We start from the raw sequence: 24070 nt of genomic DNA, 5'->3' as shown, positions 1-24070 counted from the left end.
CCTTGTGCATGCTAGGCATGCTCTCCACTACTGAGTAACACCCCTAGTCCAATAGCAAACATTTATTAAGTGTTCCCTATGTGTTATCTAAACAATTCCTTAAGCAACCCTGTGAGCCATAAAATGATTATTACCACATCCCATATAAGTGAACACAGGACCAGAGAATCTATAAGCCTTGCCCAAGGTTACAGAGATGGTAAGTGGCATACCGAATATTCAAATGCCTGACTAATGCTAAAACTAAAATTTTTAACTTCTACAGCAAATATTATTTAAAATCAAGGTTAAAAATAATAAACATGAACAAAGTGTCAAATTATTAAAAAAATTAACTTTTTAAAACTCTACTTCCTTTTATCTGGAAACTGATCTTTAGAAATGAAGATCTTGGGCTGGGGTTGTGGCTCAGTGGTAGAGCATTTGCCCCACATGTGTGAAGTACTGGGTTTGATCCTCAGCACCATATAAAAACAAATTTAAAAAAAATATTTAAAAAAAAATTAAGGTCCTGCCATAGGTGGGTGGTATGTGAGCGTGTGATGCAGGGTAGCAGGGGATAAAAGCATGCTGGGGCATGCCATCAGGGTAGTATGTCTAGCTCAGAGTATAAAATTCAAATTAAAAACTACTTAGAGATTATGTAATGCACAATATCCACTATGTATTGGCTATCTAAAATAAACCCTGGTTAGTGACCTGCAATATTTACTTCACATTTTTTGACAAACAAAAATATTATTAAATGGTTGTTCTTTGTTTTCATCCTGAAAGAGCTACAATATTGGTTATGATGTTAGTGTTACTACACATTTACCTCAAGATCTATGCAGCTAAAGTAAGATGTATATTCTGCATTTTCCTTTAAACAGTGGTATTCTTTTGTAAATAAATGTTTGCATTGTTTTTTCTTATCATACTGTTTTTGAGCTTTATCCATGATGCTCTAGATGAGGCTCATTCTTTTTAACTGGTCTATAGTCTTCAAACAGAACCATACCACGAGGCATTTTTATATTGGTAAACATTTGGGTTTCTTCCATTTTTTCTTTTGCTAACAATGTACAATAAATATATTTGTGCTTGCCTATCATGCACATGAATGAGTTTTTTTTTTTCCTAAGTTATAAACAAATGAAGTCATTTGGGCAAGAAAGTATATCCTTTTCCAGTTTAGCAAAATGCTACCTGATTACTCTCTCCAAAGTGGCTATGCTAATTATCAGAACTTTTAACAGTTTAAGAGAATTCTCACAGAAATCACATCTCCACAATATTTAACATTCTTAGACATTTTGGTTTTTAATACCCACAGAGCCCAGAATCATAAGCACACATGGGCCCTCAAAATATGAAAAAAAGGAAACTTTACAAATTAGTGGAGGATTGAACAGAGTCCTCCAAAAATTATTCTGGGACAGTTGATTTTTCCAAACAGCAGAAAGATACATCCCTTTCTCATAATATTTTTGTTTGCATGTTGGCCTTTATTTACAACATATCTAAAAATATAGAAATGGTTCTAATGGTTTGTCTATATAGCCTGGTATTTACTTTGGACAACCTCACTATCCTCAAATTGTGACCATTTATTTCTTCTTTACAAGATACCCATTCTTATTTATTACCCAGTCTTTTCCTTGGCCTTGATATGGAGGCTCTGAAGTTTCACATTAAATATGATTGTCCTTTTTTTATCTACTCTGGGGGTGGTTTAGAGAAACGTGAGTAAAGAAGATGGTAGTATTGGACTTTCTCCATATGAATGCTCTAAAGTTTAATATTAAGCATGGATTTGCTTCATTTTGTTTATTGTGGGGTTTTTTTATTATTATTTGATTAAAGAAATATTCCTTCTGTTTCTGGTGTGCCCAAAGTTTTACCTGGACTAGATATTTTGTAGCTTTCTCTGCATCTATTAAAATCATTATTCTTCATCTTGAATACCTGACTGCTATAAATTTCTGTATATATCTTCTGAGAGTGAACCATCCTTGCTGTCCTAGAATAAGCTCTACTTGTTAATGATGAATATTTTACCAGATTCATGAAGGATATGGAATTGTGGTTTAACAGTTTCTTTTTCTTCTCTTTCCCATTCCTTTTATTCCCTTCCCTCCCTCTCTCTCTTTCTTGCTTTCCTCTGAGTATTTCATAGTATTCTCTTGGAGCCTTCATTATTTCTGATGAGAAGTCAACAGTTCATTCATAAATTGTCTCCTATGTGCAATGCCCCATTTTTCTTAGGCTGCTTTCAATATTCTTCTTTTTCTCATTGTTTTGTAGATATTTGATTATGATGCATCTAGGTGTGCTTGCCTTTAAATTTCTCAAGTTTGCAAATTTATAACTTTCACATATTTGGGGAATATTTATTCTTTATTTCATCAGATATATTTTCTGTTCCATAATCTCCTTTTTCTTCTGGGATGCCAGTTACACATATGTTAGATTTTGTTAATAATGCTACACTTCTCCATAAAACTCTGTTTATTTTTTCCATTTAATCTTCTCTTCTTAGAAATAGATCATTTCTTGTGAACTACTGTGAGATTCACTCATATTTTTCTCATTTTCATTCAACCATTCAATCCATTTTGTGAGTTTTGTATTATAATCATTAATTATACTTTTTTAACAAGTTCTTTGGTTGCTATCTGTGTTAGTCAGCCTTGGCATTGCTGTGACCAGAAGACCTGATAAGAACTTAAAGGAGCAAAAATTTATTTTGGCTCACAGTTTCAGAGATTCAGTCCATGATTGGCCAATTTCATAGCTCTTGGCCTAATATGAGGCAGAACATCATAGCAGAAGGGCATGGCAAAGAAAGGCAGTTCAGGACACAGCAATCAGGAAGCAGAGAGAGAGCTCTGCTCACCTAGAACAAAATATAAACCTCAAAGGCACTCCCCGAGTGACCTGCTTCTTTAAGTTACACCCTACCTGCCCATGGTTACTGTCCATTTAATCCATATCAGTGGACTTATCCACTGATTAAGTTAAGACTTATAATCCAATCATTTCATCTCTGAATATTCTCACGTTGTCTCACACTTGAGCTTTTGGAGATTACCTAATATCCAAATCACAACACCACCATACCTAGAATGGTCCTCCTTCTAATATCATTGTCATGTCTTCAGCCACAATAGTGACAGATTAGAAAGACCACTTTTAAATAGCTTATTAAAAAATAAAGATTTACTGGGGCTGGGGTTGTGGCTTAGCAGTAGAGCATTTGCCTAGTATGTGCAAGGTGCTGGGTTCAAGCCTCAGCACCACATAAAAATAAATAAGCAAAATAAAGGTTTAGAAAAATAAAAATTTCCTTTTAAAATTATTTCAAATAATATGCTAATAAAACCATATTTAGAATCAGTGTTTTCCTTATTATATTCTGATTGTGGAATAACTGAGTAATTAATTTCAAGATGACACTTAACCCGTGTATTACTGATAAATTTAAAGTATCTCTTCTGCTGATATTTATAATTTACTAGATTTATGTGAGCTAAAACCATCTCTGAATAAGAAAAACCTCTATCATAAGCTTCCAAATTTTCTTGATCAAAATGTAATTTATCTAAGATCATAATGAAAATTTAAATTAAAAGTGGATTCAGATAATGAAGATTTTGACCTAGAAGTTCTTTATTAATAATCAATGTTTTATGGTATTCCAACTTAAATTTTCCTACATTGAAATATCAGACATAAATTCTTAAATTTAAATATGCAGGCTATAATAAGCTCCAATTCTTAGGTTATTTTTCATTTGTTGTTCAAAAAATCTTCATTTTGTATAAATGTATTTTCTCTGTAGTTTCTTTATAGCTTCTTAAACTTGTGTATGCTCAATATCCTATTACCTTCTATTCCAAAATTCCCTTCAAACAAACAGTGTACTGCTGTTTTGGCAGTAATTTCTTACTAAAATACATGGCTGCAGTTTCAGAAGCAAGAGAGGGACAATGACTGAAGTGAGCCAGTTGGCTAATACCCTGCCTCCATCCCTCTTTCCTCTTCTGGACTTTGCGTGTCATGTTAGAAGAAAGACAGGTGAAGGTAGGACAGTGCTATTTTGTGTAATACATCCACTAATTTTAGTTCCCAGGAAGATGACTGTGTTGCTCTGGCCATGTCTCTTTGGGAAGTTATTAAATACTCATCCAGATGGCACCAAATGTTTACACAGAAGCCAAAGGTTAAGTCAGTCAGCAGCAGAAGTGCTGTAGACATGCTTACTAAATGATACTTAAATGCCAGCTCCTTGGGGCCCAGATAAATCCAGCTTAAGTGAAAATTAGGCACAGAGAAGAGCATAGCTTTCATTCTAAGAAAACTACCTTAAATATCATAAGCAACTGAGAGAAAAATCTCAGCTGGTCATTTATAAATCAAATGACACTCAATTAACAGATGGTCCTAATGCTCAAAAGATCACACAGTATTCACATAGTGAATGTCTTGGAACAGTTCTTTTTCTAACTTGGTACATACAAGGAGCAAACACAATAATTTTTTAGTGAGTTACATAGTCCCTTTCTGTCCATTCTCCCTCCATTCTACAAATTCCCTTAGTTGAGTGCTTTCTCCGTGCTAGATTCTGCACTGATACTGGGAATACAGAAAATAAACAATCCTATGTTTATTGCTTCCATGGAACTTATCTGGCTTAAGCAATCAGTTGGTTAAAGTTGATAATTTTTAAACTGATGTCTTGCAATTAGTATATAAATTGTCTACAAGTGTTTGTACAAATGTAATTATGTTGATGTTATTCACAAACACTTAGATATTTCAAAGGAAATAATTTTTACTTGAATTTTATGTTATAATATATAATTTAAATAGTTACTTGCTTCAATACATTTAAGTCATAGACTCAACTACCAAATAATGCTTTCTTACTAAGATTCATAAGAAACTATAACCATCTCATTTTAGGTAAATAAAATAGAAAGATTCTTATTATATGCCCAAAGAGCATAATTCTTCTTTCTGTTCTGACTAGAATAAATGCATATGCTCTATAGCATATAAGTATTATTCTTATTAATATGTGCATATAAATATATGTCATGTAGCATAGTGATTAATGGGGAAATTACTTTAAATTTCTCATTTATCAAAATCTGAGATTTACATGTTTTTCCGGAGTTGCCTAAATTTGAATCAATACTATTAGTCTTAAGAAGTTGCATAATTATTATTTAATTTATTTTCAACTTTCTGAAACTAGTGATCCAATTGAATATTGGGATTTTTAGGGTACTGTGGGCTAGTAGAAAAAAAGGTAGTTGAAATTCTTTTTAAAAATCAATTATTTTTTTATTTCTTGGAAAAAGATTTATGAGTGAATTAGTTGATTAAAATAGAAGCTGTTTCTATAACATAAAGTTATTTTTATCTATTCTGTGCAAAAATACAGTCAAGTTGATGCTTAAGGCCTTAAAAAGATTTATGTTTTAGCCTCAGAGAAGATTTATGTTTTGGAAAAACTTATAGTCAGCTCATTTGACATGGAGGTGATTTATATATCTTTCATTACATGAATGATTGCAGAATAGCTCCTTCTGCCTTTCTGTTTATTGTTTGCTTCTGTTTCAAAAGACACTTCAAATTGTTTTCATCGAATGTCTAAATTATGCATTTTAACCCTGGACAGTAAACTTTCTTTTCCTAGAAGTGAAATGCATTGGCAATTTGGGATTCATAAAAGAATGATTTTATTTTATGTTGAAATACTCAGCAATCTAGGAAAATAAATTAAAATACATCTGAAATGACATTAGAAAATGATGAACTGGGCAAAAGTGTTTGAAAATTATATGTACTAAAGTACATATTTATTTAAGCCATATATACACATTAACATTAGTTTAATTCAATTTCATCCTTTAAACATTTTAAAAATCTTTACGATTGATCCTTATATTATTCCATAAAGTAAAATTCAAAAGTAATTGCTCTTTTAAAGCATTAGAATTATATTCATTCCAATCAAGTGTTCCACTGATTTTAATAAACTGAAACTGAAGGCAGCATATTTTAGACATTATCCTTACCAGCGTGCCTTTGTTTGAACCTGACCATTACTGGACTTTTCTGTCTTAGTTTTATCATCTGTAAAGTAGGGCAATGTTTCCTAATGCATGTTCTTTTAGTGATGATTTCATGAATTGCATATGTAAAGATTTTAGAACAATGATCAGCTTCTAGTAAACACTCTTATCTATTATTGTTAATATTGCGATTGTGTTAACATGAATGGCAAAAATATCAATAGAAATGAATGCAAAGATCAAGAGAAACAATTAAAGAGAACTTTAGTAAAACCATTGTCTTTATGGGTAGAATTCTTCCATTTTAGGAATACTATTAAATGGAGGTGAATACTAGATTATTCTCTTTTCTACCACCAGTATAACCTCCATGAGGACAAGAGCCTTGTCTATCTTATTTATAGCTGCAACCACAGACACTGAAAGTATTTGATGCAGTATAGGTACTCAATAAATATTTCTTCTTCATAAGTACTGGAAACAAATATCTTTCACTGACAAAAACATTATTAAAGTAAAATATCATCAAATGCTTCAGTGAAATATCCATAGAAAATAATAAAATCACTGACTTGAATGTCACAGTGAGGATCAATGTAGTTGATCCTCTTTGTAGCTACCAAGGCTAATTAATTTAGAATTAATTTAGTACCTCTTCCCGAACTGGCAGTATTCAAAGGTAACTGTTGTGATATCACTTACTACCAATCATGTTGGATCAATTTGAAAGTCATATTGTTTGTGAGCAACTGAAAATATCCTTTATTAAACAATCCTGTCTTCTATTCAATATTCTATAGACTTGACCAGAAGCTTTATATTATTGAAACAATTAATAAAGTCACATTTTGAGATAAGATTAAAGAAACACCGGGTTATAAAGTCAAGAAATTCATTTTCTATCCTGAAATGTGCAACTGTTTGTTTGTTATTTTTTCCCTTGCCCCAAGTTCCAGGAGCACCCCCTGGCAGTTGCTGCATCTATAGTGTGTTTGTATCAGAACTAAATAAATCCAATTTTAGGGAACCCAAATATTTTTATAATGGACTACCAGGAAGCATCCTTTGCCCAGAGGCAGACATTGTCTTTACTATCTTAAACAGCAAGTAAAGCCTTTGCTTTACTATCTAAATATCCTGAAAAAGATGGTCCAGGACTGGGAGTGCAGGGCTCCCATGTACCATGCATGAGGCCTGTGTTCAATCCCTAGCACCACTCCACCGCCCCCAACACACACACAACACAAATAGTCCAGTACAAAAGGGCAGTTTCTACCCCCTTCTCAAGACATGCAGAAACAGAAAAGACCCTTGGAAAGAACTGTTGTCCCCCAACAATATTCATTCCTTATTTCTATACCATCTTGGCTTCTGGCATGTTTTCCTGAATATGCACTCCAGTTAACCACTTGGATTAATGTTACCAGCACAGACTAGAACCAAAACTGTTCAGTTTGTCTCCTACGCCATTTAATTAAATTGTTAATAGGACTTCAAGCAGATAGAAGCAGATAGATGAGCTAACCTGTGGTATTGGCCTCAGCCGTGTGTTCCATAATCCCAGATTCCACAAACTGAACGAATCCCATAAATTACTTAGGTCTACCTTAGAAAAGCATATGGTTTTCTCACTGTTTCTTTATTGAACTTTCTCCTTAACTGGAGGCACACCAACAAGGATATGGGTATATTTCATAAAACTGTCAGAGACCCATTCTGCCCCCCAGTTTGGCTCATGGGAGCTGAGCAAGCAGTGTTCCAAATCAAGAAGTCATCTTTTCTTTATCTAGGACCATATCAAGACAACAAAAACATCCAGGTGGCTGAAGCAGAATTAAATTTTAATTCTCTAAGACTTCTTTTGGCTCAGCCTCCTCCTGAAGGGTAGAAAGATAGGACATAGAGGATTTAGCACCTCACAAGACAAATAGAAATTCAAAAGACTCATAGAGAATTGTTGCCAATAACCAGCACTCATTCTCCCCCTATCCCCCGAAATTAGCAAATTGTTGCTCTTTTGTTGGTCATACTACTGCTAATTGTACTGCTGACCTTTTCAGCATCTAATCAGCTCTAATCCTTGAGGACTCTTCTTCTGGTGTTTTGCTAGTCTTATATCACTCTAGTCTATGATGTTGATTAATTATTTCACTTCTTATAGAATGTCACTCAATTTCATGTCCACTTCTTAGTTTCCCCCATATAATATATTCTTGTAAGCTTAATATCTTCACATATCAAAAATATCAAGTGTCACCCCATGTCTTAAGTCTGATAATACTGATTGGAATTCCCATCATAAGATAAGTTGAAGCATATTCAAATATGTCCTTAGCTCCAAAGATTTCTTTAGGAGAGGAAGTCAAACATATTAGAGGTAGAATAGAGTTTTGAGGTTCAGAGATATTTGAGTCAGAAGCTCAACTTCATCATTTATTTGTAACATTATCTTAGGGATTTATCTTCTCATCTGTAAAAAAAAGAACAAGTCTATTTCTTAGAGTTGCTAAAAGTTAATAATATCATATACGTAGAGTAACTAGTGAAGTTCTGACTCTAGCAGGTATTCAATAAATGTCAATTCTCTTATTTCCTTTATAAGTTATTACTGTGAATGTGTGGAAGTCATCAAAGGACTTGTTCAAATGCTGATAAATGATAATGAAATCTTGCAATAGGGCTTCTGCCTTTTAGTTCTGTGCAAATACAAGAATATTTTTATATGTTGTTGGTATTATCCTTTTCCTTTTTTAATTTTTTGCTTGTTATAACTCATTCAAATTTACTATATTTGAGAATTATTTTTATTGATTCATTAGATACACTAATTACTTTTTTCAAAGCTTAAAAGTGACTTTCTGATTGCTTTATTTCATTGAAATATTATGGAAACACTAATTAAAATTTACTTGCCAACATTCTAATGTTTAATTGGAAAATTGAAAACGAGGTAGTTTATTCTTGTCTTTGAAAGCTTCATGGTCTGTTTTTAGAGTACCTCCAATCCATGAAACTAATCTAATAAGTGGAAAAGGGACACTAGAACATCCTGGGGTCTATGTGACATGTCATGATCTATCTCATGAATGTAATTTGCACTGAATTTGAGTTATGCTGACACAGCCTTAACTTATTCAGTCTGCAAAATGATGCAATTATCTAGATTGATAGTTAAACTCTGTTTCTTAGAGGTTATATTTAAAGAAATATTTGTATATAGACTGATTTGTCCATTGAGCTGCAATATAATTTTCACAGAAATGAAATTAGCTCTCAGATGTATTTAATTAAGTCTCAGTAACACTTCCAAGGATCAGTCTTTCTGTTAGCATCAAAACTGCTGAGACATGTTTTCCCACTTAACATCACAAAAAGCCAGTAAGTAATGCAATAAGATTTTCATTAGTAAGTGCACAAATTACCAAAATTTACCATATAATTCATTCTTTATTCATAGAAAATTCTGACTGATATCTTGTTTAAAGAATTAGCTATTCGATATTTAAGAAGCTACCCAGGCATTTTTCTGAAATGATGTGCAGCATTAATAAGGTTTATTAAATCTGTAGAGTCCATCTTCTTGATTCTGTCACCAATAAGTACAAATTGAGTCTAATGATAAAGCAGTGATTATAAGTATACTATACATGATAATAATAGCCAGTCTCTGTTATCCAAATTAGTAGCAAATTATTGCAATATAGGAATAGCTTCTATTAATGCTAATGGCAAATTGTCTTCTGTGTGCTCTAGGATAAGTTGCCAGATATGAAAATTAAGGCAGTTTCAACTATTTTAAGTGCTAAAGTTGAATATGCATCCAATAAGTAACTTTTTTGCTTATTTGCCTTTAGTATGTTAAATAAAATTATTATACTTTTCTAATCAATACATTTGTGAAGTTAAAACCAAGCATTCTACTGTGAAAGGCTCATAATAAAAATATCATTATAATAAATGGATTAGGGAAAGCTGTGTAGCATTTGGAAAAACAAAATTGGATCCCTCGTGACAACTATGCCAGTAAAAATACTGGATGGACCAAGATTTTAAGGGTAAAAAGTAAATAATAAGACAAGTCCTCTAGAAAATATTGGAATTTTAAAAATGATTGACAAACAAAAACTTTTTAAATATAAAAAAGGCATAAATGAAAACAGCTAGTATATTTGATAGTAGAAACAAAAAAACTCCTGTATGTTTTTTTAAAGGCATTAAATCAAATGGGCAATTGGAAAAAAAAATATTTACTACATATATCATAATAAATTCTTATTAAAAAGACAAATAACCCAGTTTAAAAGAAAAACTGGACAAGAATGTGAAAAAGAGTTTATAAAAAATGAATGAAAAAGAAACTCTTGAACATATAAAAGAAATCTAAATTCATTTGATGTAAGATAAATTTAAACCAATACCCCTCTGTTTTTACTTAAAAAACTGTAAATGGTCAAAAAACTTGATAATATACTATGTTGACAAAAAAAATTGTGGAGAAACACAAATATTCAGGGTAAAATGTGTCTGGCTACAATTTCTATGGAGAGCAATTTGACATTGTAGCAAAATTTCAAATTTGCTGAGAACCAGAAAATGTAGCAATAGAAAGTCTCACTCAAATTGTGATTGAGAAATTGTGCACATCCCAGGCTATGCCTTCAGCATTGTTCATAGTAGTGAAAGAAACAGCCTTGATGTCCAGCTGCAGTTGGGTGGTTAGTAGAGTTATTTTTGTCTTAGAAATTTAAAATGTCTACATTTTTATGACTATGAATGTTATTTGCAGAGCCAATGTATACTTTTCCTTTCTGAATACTTCGTTTTTGTTGTGGTTGTTGTTAGTTCTCGTTTTGTTTTCCAGAGTATATGATTGTCTGTTTTCCCTGTGATTACCTTTCCCCACCCCACCCCCAGCTTTTCTCATTGTCACTTGTTTGATGGGAGCACCATTCCGACCTATGACTGTATCCTCAGTAGCTTTATAGGCCAATGGTAGATATTTCATTCTGTGACTCTCTTTATTTTTCTCCCAATTGATTCCACTGCTGCTGCTTTTCCTGTCATCTCCTTTTCTTGGTTTTATTCCTCCATTTATGTGAACATACATCCAGCAAATTATGAAAATAATGTAAAAGTAAATTTTCTTTTTTTTCCTTTTTTTAATTGTTCTTTTTAGTTATACATGACCGTAGAATGTATCCCACTTTTGTGTTTATACATGTTGGGGAGTTATTCTAATCATATATTCAAATACAAGGCTAGGAAAGTTATGTCCGATTAGTTCTATTGTCTTTCCTATTCCTGCTCCCTTTCCTTTGTCTAATCCAGTGGCTTCTTATTATTCCCCTCCCAACCCTCCCTTGTTTTGGATTGGCATTCACATATCAGAAAGAACATTCAGCCTTTGGTTTTTTGGAATTGGCTTATTTTGGTTAGCCTAAAATTCTTCAGTTCCATCCATTTACTGGCAAATGCCATTATTTCATTACTCTTTATGGCTGAGTAATATTCCATTGTGTATATATACCACATTTTCTTTATCCATTCATCTGTTGAAGAACACTGAGGTTGTTTCCATAGCTTACCTATTGTGAGTTAAGCTGCTATAAACTTGGATGTGGCTAGTCACAGTAGTATGCTGTTTTTAAGTCCTTTATCCAAAGGATAAAGATAGAGGAGTGAGATAACTGGGTTAAAAGGAGGTTTCATTCCAAGTTTTCTAAAAAATCTATATGCTGCTTTTTATAGTGGTTTCACTAATTTGGAGTCTCACCAATAATATATGAGAATACCTTTCTCTCTGCATCCTTGCCAACATTTATTGTTTCTTGTATTCTTTATAATTTTTACAATTGCCATTATGACTGGAGTGAATTGGAATCTCAGTGCAGTTCTAATTTTCATTTCTGTAATTGCTAAAGATGTTGAATATTTTTCATATTTTTAACCATTTGTATTTCTTCTTTGAAGTGCCTGTTTAGTTCCTTTGCCCAATTTTTGATTGGGCTATTTATTTTTCTGATCTTAAGTATTTCAAGTTTTTTGTATACCCTGTATATCCTGGAAATCAATGCTTTATCCAAGGCATAGATGGTAAAGTTTCTCTTCCATTCTGAGGGATCTCTGTTCACATTCTTAAATATTTCCTTTGCTGTGAAGAAGCTTTTTAGTTTGATACCATCCCATTTATTGATTTTTTATTTTACCTCTTGCACTTTAGAATTCTTATTGTCATTGCCAACATGACAGAGAGTTGAGCCTACTTTTTCTTCTAATAGGCTCAGGGCCACTGGTCTAATGCCTAGGTCTTTAATCCACTTAAGAGTTGACTTCTGTGCTGGATGAGGGATAGGCGTTCAATTTCATTCTATTACCTGTGGATTTCCAATTTTCCCAGCACCATTTGTTGAGGAGGCTCTATTTTCTGCAATGTATGCTTATGGTTCTTTTGTCTAGGATGAGATCATTGTATTTATGTGGGTGTGTCTGTCTGTGTGTCTTCTATTCCAGGGATGCAGTGTTGGTTCAACATGGGGAAATCAATAAATGTAATTCACCACATAAATAGTCTCAAAGACAAGAATCACATGATTATCTTAATAGATGCAGAAAAACCATTTGATGAAATTCAGCATCCATTCATGCTCAAAACACTAGAAAAACTATGGATAGTAGGAACATACCTCAACATTATAAAAGCTACCTATGCTAAAGTCAAGGCCAACATCTTTCTAAACAGAGAAAAATCGAAAGCATTTCCTCTAAAAACTGGAATAAGACAGGGATGCCTTCATTCACCAGTCCCATTTAACATAGTGTTTGAAACTCCAGCAATTAGACAAAAGAAAGAAATTAAAGGGATATGAATAGGAAAAGAAGAGTTCATATATGCCTATTAACCAATGACATCATTTCATATTTAGAAGACCCAAAAATCCACTAGAAAGCTTCTAGAACTCATAATGAATTCAACAACGTAGCAATATATAAAATCAAATCAGTTGCATTCCTATACACTGGTGACGAATCAGCTGAAAGAGAAATCAAGAAAACTATCCCATTCACAATTGCCTCAAAAAACATAAATTGGGGAATCAATCTAACAAAAGCTGTGAAAGACCACCTCTACAATGAAAACCACAGAACTCTAAAGAAAGAAATTGAAGAAAACCTTTGAAGATGGAAAGATTGCCCATTGTCTTGGATAGGCAGAATTAATATTGTCAAAATGACTACACTACCAAAAATGTTTTACAGATTTAATGCAATTCCTATTAAAATCCCAATGACATTCTTCATAGAAATAGAAAAGGCAATCATGAAATTCATTTAGAAAACATAAGAGGCCCAGAATAGCTAAAGCAATCTTTAGTGAGAAAAGTGATACAGGAGCATCACAAAACCAGACCTCAAATTTTCTTATATTTAATATATCTTAGGCTATTTTTATTCTCCCCTCACACTTGATTGATAATTTGTCATGGTATAGAATTCCATGCAGAAGAGTGTTTCCTTTAGAATCAAAGTTTCCATTCTGTTGTCCTCTGACATCAGGGTTGCTGCTGAGTAGCCTTTAGGATTCCTCTTAGTTTCCTAAGAAGTGGGAAAGCAAGAATAATGGTGTCTGGCTATTTCCCATGCTTCCTTGAGAACTGTTCATGCCTTCAGGAAAGGACATTCCCTGAATCCCCTTTCATTTGGGGCAGAACTATCCCTAGACTTCTCCCTTCCTTTGTGCCTCCTGAAACATGGCAATTAGGATATCTCCTGATATGGAACAATTAAGCACTCAATATATAGAACCACTCTTCTCTTCATAGAGCTGGCTTCCAGATCACTGTCTTGTGTGGACTCAGCAATCCTTCCTTTGATACTGAAAGTCAAATATTGATCCTTTCATAACTTTACACTTAAACTATTACAAACTTAATCCTTCCCATGCAAAATGGAAGACCCTGAAAAATAGGAGGTAGGTCAGTAGAAAGAAGTTAAAATGAGAACAGTACTTCAATGTATGCTTTTAGTACGTTTTCATTATTTCTTTATTAGAGAATAGGGCATTTTTCTTCTCTTATTACATGGTGTGACTATTTCAATACCAATTTATTTGTTTGTTTGTTTTTTTGTTGGTACCAGGGATTGAACCCTGAGTCACATCCCTAACCCTCTTTATTATTTTATTTTCAGACAGGGTCTCACTAAGTAGCCTAGAGCCTCACTAATTTGCTCAGGCTGGTTCAAACTTACAATCTTCCTACCTTGGCCTTCAGAATTTCTGGGCACCATCATGCCCTGTCCTCAGCCCTTTTTATTTTTATTTTTAATTTTGAGATAGGATCTAGCTAATTTCTTAGGACCTTGCTATGTTGCTGAGACTGTTATTGAACTTGAAATCCTCCTGCCTCATCCTCTGATTTAATTTTTAATCCTAAAATTACTAGGTTGTTTCCTACAGTCCAGTCACCTTTGTTGCATAGCTCAAATGTAAAAGTTACTAAGTATATGAAATTTTGAATACATTTTATTATGTTGACCATTCTTTAGAAGATATTTAAAAGCAGAATATGTGCCACTTGTCCCTTCTGTCTGCAGAAGAACTCTGTTTCCATGTTTCCAGTGACTTATGGTAAAGTCAGTCCAAAAATCGAGAGAGTCACCATGATCAGACTAACTATTAAAACTAAACCTATTATATGTTCCCTTGCATACAAGTTAAAATAGATGATACAAATTAGTTTGACAGACCACAGACTACCAGCTTTTTAATCTGTTGACAGAGCCTTGAGTTAACTGAAATCTAGCCATTTCATTAATTAGGTTAGAACCAAAATAAAACAAATCTACAAAAATTTGGTTATAATCAAGAAAATTAAAGGTGAAGTTACCAAAATAAGAAAGTGTTTATGATAAATAAATTAAACTGAATAAAAAATAATTACCAAATATGAAACCAGATTATTTGAAATGATATGCACACTTTAAGTAACTTGATTAATTTTATTTCTTACTAATTAATAATGTGCATGATACCTTCATTTCTTTAGTTCACTTTTGTTCAGAAGCAAGTGGTTAATCCTCATCAATGTGAGACAAATTAAAGAATTCAGGTCATATTTCTTCCTCCAATGAAGGGCAAACTCTTCAAAATGGAGGTATAGCATCTATCTCACATAAGAAGTAAAAATAACTTGGGTTATTTTGGTATCAAGTGGGATTTGTGGATGAAGAATATAATTATCTAAATTGGATTTTCAGTAGCTATGACAATACTCTACTGAAGAAGTAAAAAGTGTAAAGAATCACAATCTTAGCAGTCATCCATCCTGCTAAATGCAATTCAGTGCTGGGTAATATGTGGAATAGAAAGGAATAGAGAATATATATACAACATACAAATGGATAGTCTCAGGATAGGAATTAAAAATCACCAGTGGAGAAGAGTTTGTGGGAATTTCAGATGTCTCACAGCATTCCTGATTCAGACTGTACACTGTATTATTTAATTTATAATAGTTCCAGTTTTACAGCATGAATGTTGACTGAGAAGAAGCTATTTCATAATCTATATAATGAAAAGAAATGTGTGTTCTGAGTTCAGAAAAAAATGGAAGAAGATTATTATTAACATGGATGCCTGCAGCTACAGGGAATGATCATAATCCATTGCATCCCATGTAGAAATGCTTCCAGTGTTATTAGATGGGATTGTTAAGCCTTTAATACACTGTATATGACCTCTATATTTTAAATTGTTAAAAGTAGGATAAAATTGTTCATCCAATTAGGGACCTTGTTTACTGCAACCGATAATGGTTGAATCATTCCTGTCCACACTACTATTTCATAAGATTTCTCTCCAGTGACAGCTCTTCTTATTGTTCCCTAATCAGCATTACTGGGAACCTTCCTAAGGGCTTTTTTAGTATGTGGAAGACACTATTGTTCTTCATTTTGAAGACATCTATTCCTAGTGTGCCCTGACAACTGCTTATCATAAAGTGACAGATTTTATATATAAGCATTAGTTTGTTTTCTGAATACTTACACATCCTAAGGAAAACTTTTTCTTGAGTCATTATAATTCTATGAAATAACTTAAAATTGGTCATTCCTTTAACTTATTGACATAAACATCCTTAAACTATACTTCTCAAAACTGTAATGAAAATAACTTCCCTTTTCGCACAAGAGCCATATGTATATTGTAGTTTTACTTATTTGCTTCGCCTTTATAAAACGTGTTTCCTGAAAATGAATAATTTATTTCCAAAGGACCAAGTATACATATAAAACAAAATTTCATTCTGATGCCCCCAGCTTTAAATTTGTTCTTTCTGTTCTCACATAAAAGGCAGGACTATTTTTATAAAGACAGACAAACTCTGTTTCCATTTTAATTTTGTACATTATATTTGAAAAATAGAATATCCCCTAGTATTTTAAGAATTTATCCAGATTCTGCTTTATCTTATGTTTCAAGTCTGTGAAGCATATTCTAAAGTAATAATCATAACACTTAAACTCAACTTACTCACATAACATTTCTGTTGAAGTGGGCATTACGTATCATATGTACTGCAACATTCCTGACATGTAGATGCAAGTAATACTTTAAAACAAAACTCCTAGTTTTTCTTCCATTCCTTTCCTTAATTGAGAAGTTATGAATATATCTTGCCTCTTCTCACAAATGAAAATGTGTTTGAGTGCAATTAATCTACCCTATTAGTTCTACTAAACATCTGCTATATTTGTTAAACACTTCAAAATTCTATTCTGAACCAGTTAATTCTAAGTAATTTCTCAGTTAAATATTTACATAGGTTTCCATGATGATAAGCCCTAGTTTGTGTTAAATAATCAGCAGATTGTCCAGAGGGAGTTAAGTGAAATGCAATACATTACAATAGCTATCCATTGGAAATTAAAAGGGTTTTGCTAGACTATTTTTTTCATATTTTTATCCTAGACAAAAGAAGTAACAGCTTTATGCAGTCTATTCTTTAACATTTTTAATATCCAGAATTCCACTGGGGGGAAAAATCAATGAATGCCTTTATAGAAATATGCAGATGCTGGGCTGGGGTTGTAGCTCAGTGGTTGAGTGCTCGCCTCATATGTGTGAGGCACTGGGTTCAATCCTCACCACCACATTCAAAAAGAAACAAATAAAACAAAGATAGTATGTCCATCTACAAAAAGAAAAATTAAACAACAACAACAAAAAAGAAATATGGAGATGCTTACATCATGGAAATACTAAATATGCTCTCAAACGTCTCTTTCATAAAGGTGACAGATTGCATGTTTGTAAAATTTTAGAAATAGCCCAATTTATAGTAATTTTTAGAGTAGACTAGATAGATGGAAAACATAGAAAAATGGATTAGGTATTCTTCGGACACAGTAAGTGGAAAATAAAATGCACAGATTATACAAATGTGCTATATTACCAAGATATTTAAGAATATGACTCTCTGGAAAAATTCTATAAATCTATAAAATTTTAGATAATGGTCAAAGATCTCAATAAGTTTCATAAGAGAGAGGAAGTTATAGTTGATAAATGATTCATTCTTAAATAAACAAAAGGCAATCCTAGATATCAGAGAAAGGAATAGTTAGAATGAGGATGACAGATAAGACTTGTTATTGAAGTCCAGGTTATGAGAATAAGAATAATTATATAGAGAGCAGAGCCCTATTCCCTAGCACCTATACCCAGTATTGCTCTCTCTAGTCCAGTGTTTTTTTTTTCCTCTATGGCCGAATCTACTCAATGTTTATTGAGCCTCTTCTATAAATGAGGTAGATGATAGAATGAAAAAGAGCTTCTGTCCTTGAGAACTTATGGACAACTAAAAAGATGAGTAGAGCACACACACAATGGCATTTATAAAGCCAGGGTAGGAAAAAAAGAGTGAAAGGGGTTCTTCTAAGCCCTTCCCATTTATCCTAAGCTACAGCTTACCTGGGGCTTAGGTTATTTCTGTAGTTTTCATAGTGATAATAAAATAGAAAAATTAATTAGTTATCCCCAATTATAATTTCTTAGTCTGGGAAAAATATTATTTTGGTATAGATGATTAAACTTTTAGTAATGTTAATACAAAAATCATTTTTCTTTGTAAATATAAACTGATGTTTAATAAAGACAGTTGGATAATATTATAAACATCATGGTAACATAGCTAGATTTAAAAACACATCATGGAAACAATGTATCATGGATAATTCAAATAGTAAATGATATGTTAGAGATTAAAAAGAACTTAACTGATTTTTCATCATACTGCTGGCTGGGTCATTGACCTAGCAAAGGTGAAGGGAGATTCAGAGTTGTGAACCTTCAGGAGTCAGGCTAGTGATTTGTGGATGAGATTTGGTACCATATTTTACTCCTTAGACTTTGCACACAGAAATATAGGAGAATAAATATTTTAATCTGTTGAATACATTCCAAATAAAATTTGATATTCTAGTATTGTATAGACTTTTGCTATATAATTATCCCAACTGCTAAAGGGAATAGATTTCAATTATATTTCTCAGAATTAAGTATATTCCCTTGATGACATTTGCTGTGTGGATGCTTTAGTAACTCATGTTTAAAAACACTGAAAGAGCTGTCAGCATTTGGATGAACATCAAAGATGTTATATATTAGTTTGGCTATTCACGAAATGATAATAGTTTTTCCAAGGGTAAGAGGGAAGAGTTTAATCTAGAGCCAAGATTGTGTCAGTCTTATAAAAACTGACACAACTCTTTGTAATTATATTGTAATTAATACTTGGTATATTAAGATTTTAACATTGGTTCTTCTTAGAAACATTAGAAATTTTCCATCCTAAGTTGGCCTAATCAGCCAACTTTCCTTGGATACATATCTTTCAGCAGGTGATTTTTTTTTTTAACTGCAGACGAAACTGATTACCTTTTCATCTCTTGGTTTTTATTACTGCCTAAGTCAATCAAATAAAGGCTTCATGTGCTTCTGGAACCCTAAATTGTTTCAAAAACAGATAAAAGAAGTGGAAGTGATAAATACTTTAATTTCATTCATCTACCATAGAGAAGAGTCAGAAAGATTTGGGGGAACATCGAGAATTGGTGATAAGTAATTTTTTGTACTAATGCTTTTTGAACATTAGTTATAATAATTTATATTGAATTCTGATGATTTTAATCAAATGATAGCTCTATAAATGAAAAAATTTTAAACTATCAAATTTTCTATTTAAAATAAAATTAGATGATAAAATTATGCATGTATGACATTTAGTTTTTATGAAATAATTAAAAAATGAATAGGTACATAATAAATAGTTATGGGTCACCCAAATATATCTGGTGTTTTAGTTTAAACATAGTCATGACTTTAAAAGTAAATCTTAGGGGACTGGAAGTGTAACTCATTGGTAGTGCTAGTGCTTTTTAATGTGTAAGGCCCTGATTTCAACCCCAAGGATACGAAAAGAAAAGAAACAATTGTTTATTTTTTAAAATAAGTAACAAGAGAATGCTTTTTCTGGAATTAGCGTGAATCCAGTTTCTTTGAATAAGTACCATAATAGGTTTCATTATAAGTATTTTGAGATTCTTTGAGGTCTTCAACCAAAAACTTCTATTAGCGTGCACTGATTTCCCAGTATGGATTGTTTTCATTCAACCATTAATAAGCTCATACCATCATGTATAAAGACACAGTTTCTACCTATTGTGGCTTAGATCTGGTGAGAGAAAAAAATCATTACATGAACAATCATTTAAATGAATTTGTGATAGACACTTTAAGACAAGTACAAGACACTCTAAGACTGGAATAGGCAACTCATGTGGAGACTCAGGGAAGGTGAAGTATTATTTCCTTACCACCAGTTTGGCTGTAATGTAGAGATTATTAGAAAGTTCTTCAGATAAGCAAAAGTGACGAGGAAACAGTAGGAATGGAGAGAAATGGATCCAAGTATACTTTGGAGATAAAAATCAACCAGACTTGGTAACTAGATGTCAGGGGAAGTTTGAGAGAGAAGAGCATAGACTATGAGTTCTAAATATCTAGGAGGAAAGAGCTAGGAGGGTATCATATGGATTTATTGAGGTGGGGAATGCTGGAATTACAGTTCAGCTTTGGAGGGAGGGTCCTGAGTTCAGAGTTCAATGTACTAAATTTCAGATGCCTGTGAGATAGCCAAGTGGATATGTCAAGCAGGCAACTGCACTTTGGATTTATATGTAGCCCAGAGACAAACTGAGGCTATAAATGTAAGAATAATGATTCCTGATCTACAGAATCTGAAGCCCACAAGCATATGAGATCATGGAGAGAACATGTGAACTGAGAGGAAAATGAGCCTAAAATCACCCAGATGTAAATTACACTTGCAGGTCAACAAAAGGAGGAAGCAGCAGAAAAGACTCAGAAGCATTAATAACTTGGAGATTTAAAAAACTGCAATATCATTTTGAGTTTCAGATTGAATAGGGATTCCTGTGTAATGTAAATATCTAAAAATCAAGAGATTTGACTTCCAACACCTTGGATTTCCTGGGACTTTTTTATGATCTAGAAAAAGATAATTTTTTCTATCACTTGACAATATTATGAGAAAGCATTAAATGTCTATGATACTAAAAGTTAAATATTATAAATAGACATGTTTGAATCAAATGTCATAGTCATGTGTTTTCTTAGAAGATACAAAGCTATTCTCCACCACCAAAAATGTTTTATTTATGAAGTTTAAATATATAAAGAGGTAATTTTTTCTTCCAGCTTGCAGATACTGTTACCTTGTATTTATGGTTGTTTGGTGAAATGTAGTTCCAATTGTATGGGATGTTTTAACTGGGAGTGAATGTTCCATCTCAGACCTGGTTTGGAACTTCCTTTTATTCTTTTCTGGAGTTAGCTACAAAGATAAACCAGCCAGTGAGAGGCAATTCATAATTATTAATACATTGCATAATTTAACCTTAGAAGAGCTCAAATCACTTAAAAATTTCTTTGTTTGGATGAATGAAATGTGTATTAATTTTCACAACATTCTTTGTGAGACAGGTGTGCTCAAATCTGTATCAACATGTGTCTTCTTTCCCTTACAGGGTTCCATAGGGATGCAAGGCCCCCAAGGTCCACCTGGAAAAGAAGGTCAAAGGGTAAGTACACTTGGAACAGCTGGTAGGCATTGCTAGCTCAAGGGATACTTATTTCTGCATACTAAAAGAAATACAAAATATAGCAAGCAGATGGTCATATAGAGAGTATCAACTACCCAAAGGCTGAAATTTAAGATTAGAGATTTTGACAGAGGTTTTACTTCAGGAAAAGTAAAGCACCACATGTAAAAAGGTAATTATTTGGTTAAAATGAAGTAGCCATAATTTGATCTAGAGCACTTTGGTCATAATTTCTGTTAAGTTAATCAATGTCATAGTGGAAGTCCAGCCCATTCATGAATTCTATAAAAACTGTGGCTATTAACCACATTGTTTAGCCAAATTTAATTATTGATACTAGTAACTCTTTGTTGCTTTCCTTTCATTGTTTCATTTATGCCTTTAACTGAAGTAAAAGAGTACATGAATACATTATAAGTGCAATTGGAAGTATATCAATGACTTTCTATCTAGTCCATTCTCCTCATTCACCAGCAAAAGGTAGCTCTGCTGTGTTGCTGCAGCTGGCTTTCTTGTGGCTTACTATTGTTACTACCATTTTCAAATCAGTTTGAAATTTCAAAACATTTGTATAGGCTTTCTCATTTGACTACTTATGAAAAGTCTGTGCAAAATAGAACTGGTACTATTCTAAGGTTAAGGACTTCTGTAACCTTAGAGATGAGGATTCTGTGACTTGGGGGTTTAGATGACTTGTTTAAACTTGGACTTCTAATTCTGAATCCTATGTTTTCTTTTAGTGTCCCAGTATATTAACCCCAAATCCATTCTTAAGTCATTCTCATTTATTATTCCCTGTTCTGTCCTGTTGTAAAAAGTCTGTTTCCTCAAGTACTTCAGAGTCCTTCAAATATTTGAGGGCTAATAACTGTATTTTATTAAGGTTTACCATTTTTTAAGCTAATAAAATCCCAATTCTCTTAACTCTTTCTTTTGCCATGAGGCTTCTTGACTATCTTACAGTCTGATGCTGTTTCCCAGAAATCACTCACTGGCTGGAAGGTGTCAGGAATTGGACTGGACACATGTGGCTTCATTTAGAGCAGAGTAAACTGTGGCAAGCAGGCCCTGAACCAGAAGCAGAGTACTATTTTCTATTCCAATCTAAGATTGAGCCAGGGCTTCTTTTCCTGGCATCGCACCATTGATTGGTACTGCATGTGGTCAAATAAATGTCCCCCTCTTTTGCTTTAATGAAAACTTCTGGCATCAGATCTTCCTTCTTTCTGTTATATTGTATAGTTGCTTTTTGAATTACAGAGTAGAAACTGATCCTCGATGTTTTTATATTTCATCTTCTGGATTTTGGTCCCTAATACCATTTTATTGCTTGGGAGTTATTTTATAGTAATATTGTTGTTGTTTAAAAATTTACATCCTATTTTTCATTGAAATAGCTCCCAGCTCTCTGTGCTCACCTTATGTCTTCATTTACATCATTAATAAATTCTTACCAGAACAGGCATGACAACCCTGTGTAGAATCAGTGTAGCCTCCTCTCTTTTCTACCATTGATATTCTTTTGACACGATAATCAAATCATGTACAATGCACTTGAACTCTACCTCCTCCCCACCCACATTTCTTAATTTGGTTTGTAAGATAATTATGAGAGACATGTCAGATACTAGTTGAAATGAAAATATATTCAAATGAGGCTTTTTAAAAATAATATGCTTCAAATTTAAATTGTACCCTATCAATGCTTGCATTTCAGAAGATAGGTTAAAGAATAAATTAAGCTTATGTATTTTTCATGATAATTATGGAGGCAATTATTTGAATTGTAAAGTTCACTCACTATTTGATGCAAATTTACTTCATTTATAAATATGTATAATCCAGAAAAATTTATATTACTTTTCTATCAAGAGTATCAGTGCTAAAGAATATCATAGAATTTTATGGTCACTGTTAGGCATAATTTGTCATTATTGCTACTGCTCTCACTCAAATGCTATGTTTATCAAAGGATGTAGCTAGAACAGGTATTATTGACGTACATTATACACATTTACAAATCATTTCCAACTATGCTTAGTGATTTGTTCTACTTTATAAGCTACTTGATTGAGACTCAAATTACTTTAAGAAATGAGTATTCTTACATATGTGGTCACCTAAACATAATGGTGACACCAAAGGCTTTCACCATTTCTTCTCTATTCCAGAGGTAAATGACATTCAGCTTTTAGGCACATACATATATTCATATGTGTATGAGTGGATGTGTGTATCTATACACATTCATATCTTTTGAGAGAAAATACTAATAATGTTTCCCTTTCTTTGCAGTTTTCAATAGGATAAAGTAATTAGAAAAAAAGTCTATGAATTTAAAACAAAATTTTTATTGAACCACTGTCAGTAAGACTCTTATATTTTGGTTCCAAGTGTTTGAACATAAATTTACTATCATTAAGGTTATTTCAATGAAGTATAAAGTTTGTGGCAAGTCCTGTGTACTTTACTTGTAGATATAATGTCTTTAAGGATAACATTTAATTTTAGACAAATTATTAACATCTTGGTTTTCCTTAGCGAGTAAGCTACTGCTCTATACTTTGAAAAATAACCAACATTATAGGAACATGTTAATATTACTAACATTATTTTTATTAAGACATAAGGAATCTGAACAAATGATTTTTTTCTCTTTAATTCTTTGTGTGAAATTTTTCGTGAGCACAATAGGAATACAATACTTTGCAAGTACAACATCAGAATTCTGTTTGCAGTTTTTAGTTGATTATATCTTTTTGTTGTCTTTTAAGCCACCAAATCTTCATTTTAAACTATTAATTTTAATAAAATGTAATAGT

At 32.7% G+C, this 24070-nt stretch overlaps 1 non-coding gene across 1 annotated transcript in view; it reads left to right on the top strand.

Moving 5' to 3' along the window:
• Positions 1 to 21232, top strand: part of LOC113184596 (uncharacterized) — a 35869-nt gene extending 14637 nt beyond the window's left edge. Inside the window, exon 4 of the transcript XR_013344156.1 lies at positions 21174 to 21232. This is a non-coding gene — a transcript (uncharacterized LOC113184596). The remainder of the gene's footprint in view (positions 1 to 21173) is intronic.
• Positions 21233 to 24070: the final 2838 nt, after the last annotated feature.

This window comes from Urocitellus parryii, chromosome 8 (assembly GCF_045843805.1).
Source record: "Urocitellus parryii isolate mUroPar1 chromosome 8, mUroPar1.hap1, whole genome shotgun sequence".
Taxonomy (NCBI): Eukaryota; Metazoa; Chordata; class Mammalia; order Rodentia; family Sciuridae; genus Urocitellus; species Urocitellus parryii.
Note: the sequence above shows the minus strand (reverse complement) of the source record. Positions and strands in the feature narration are given on the sequence as shown.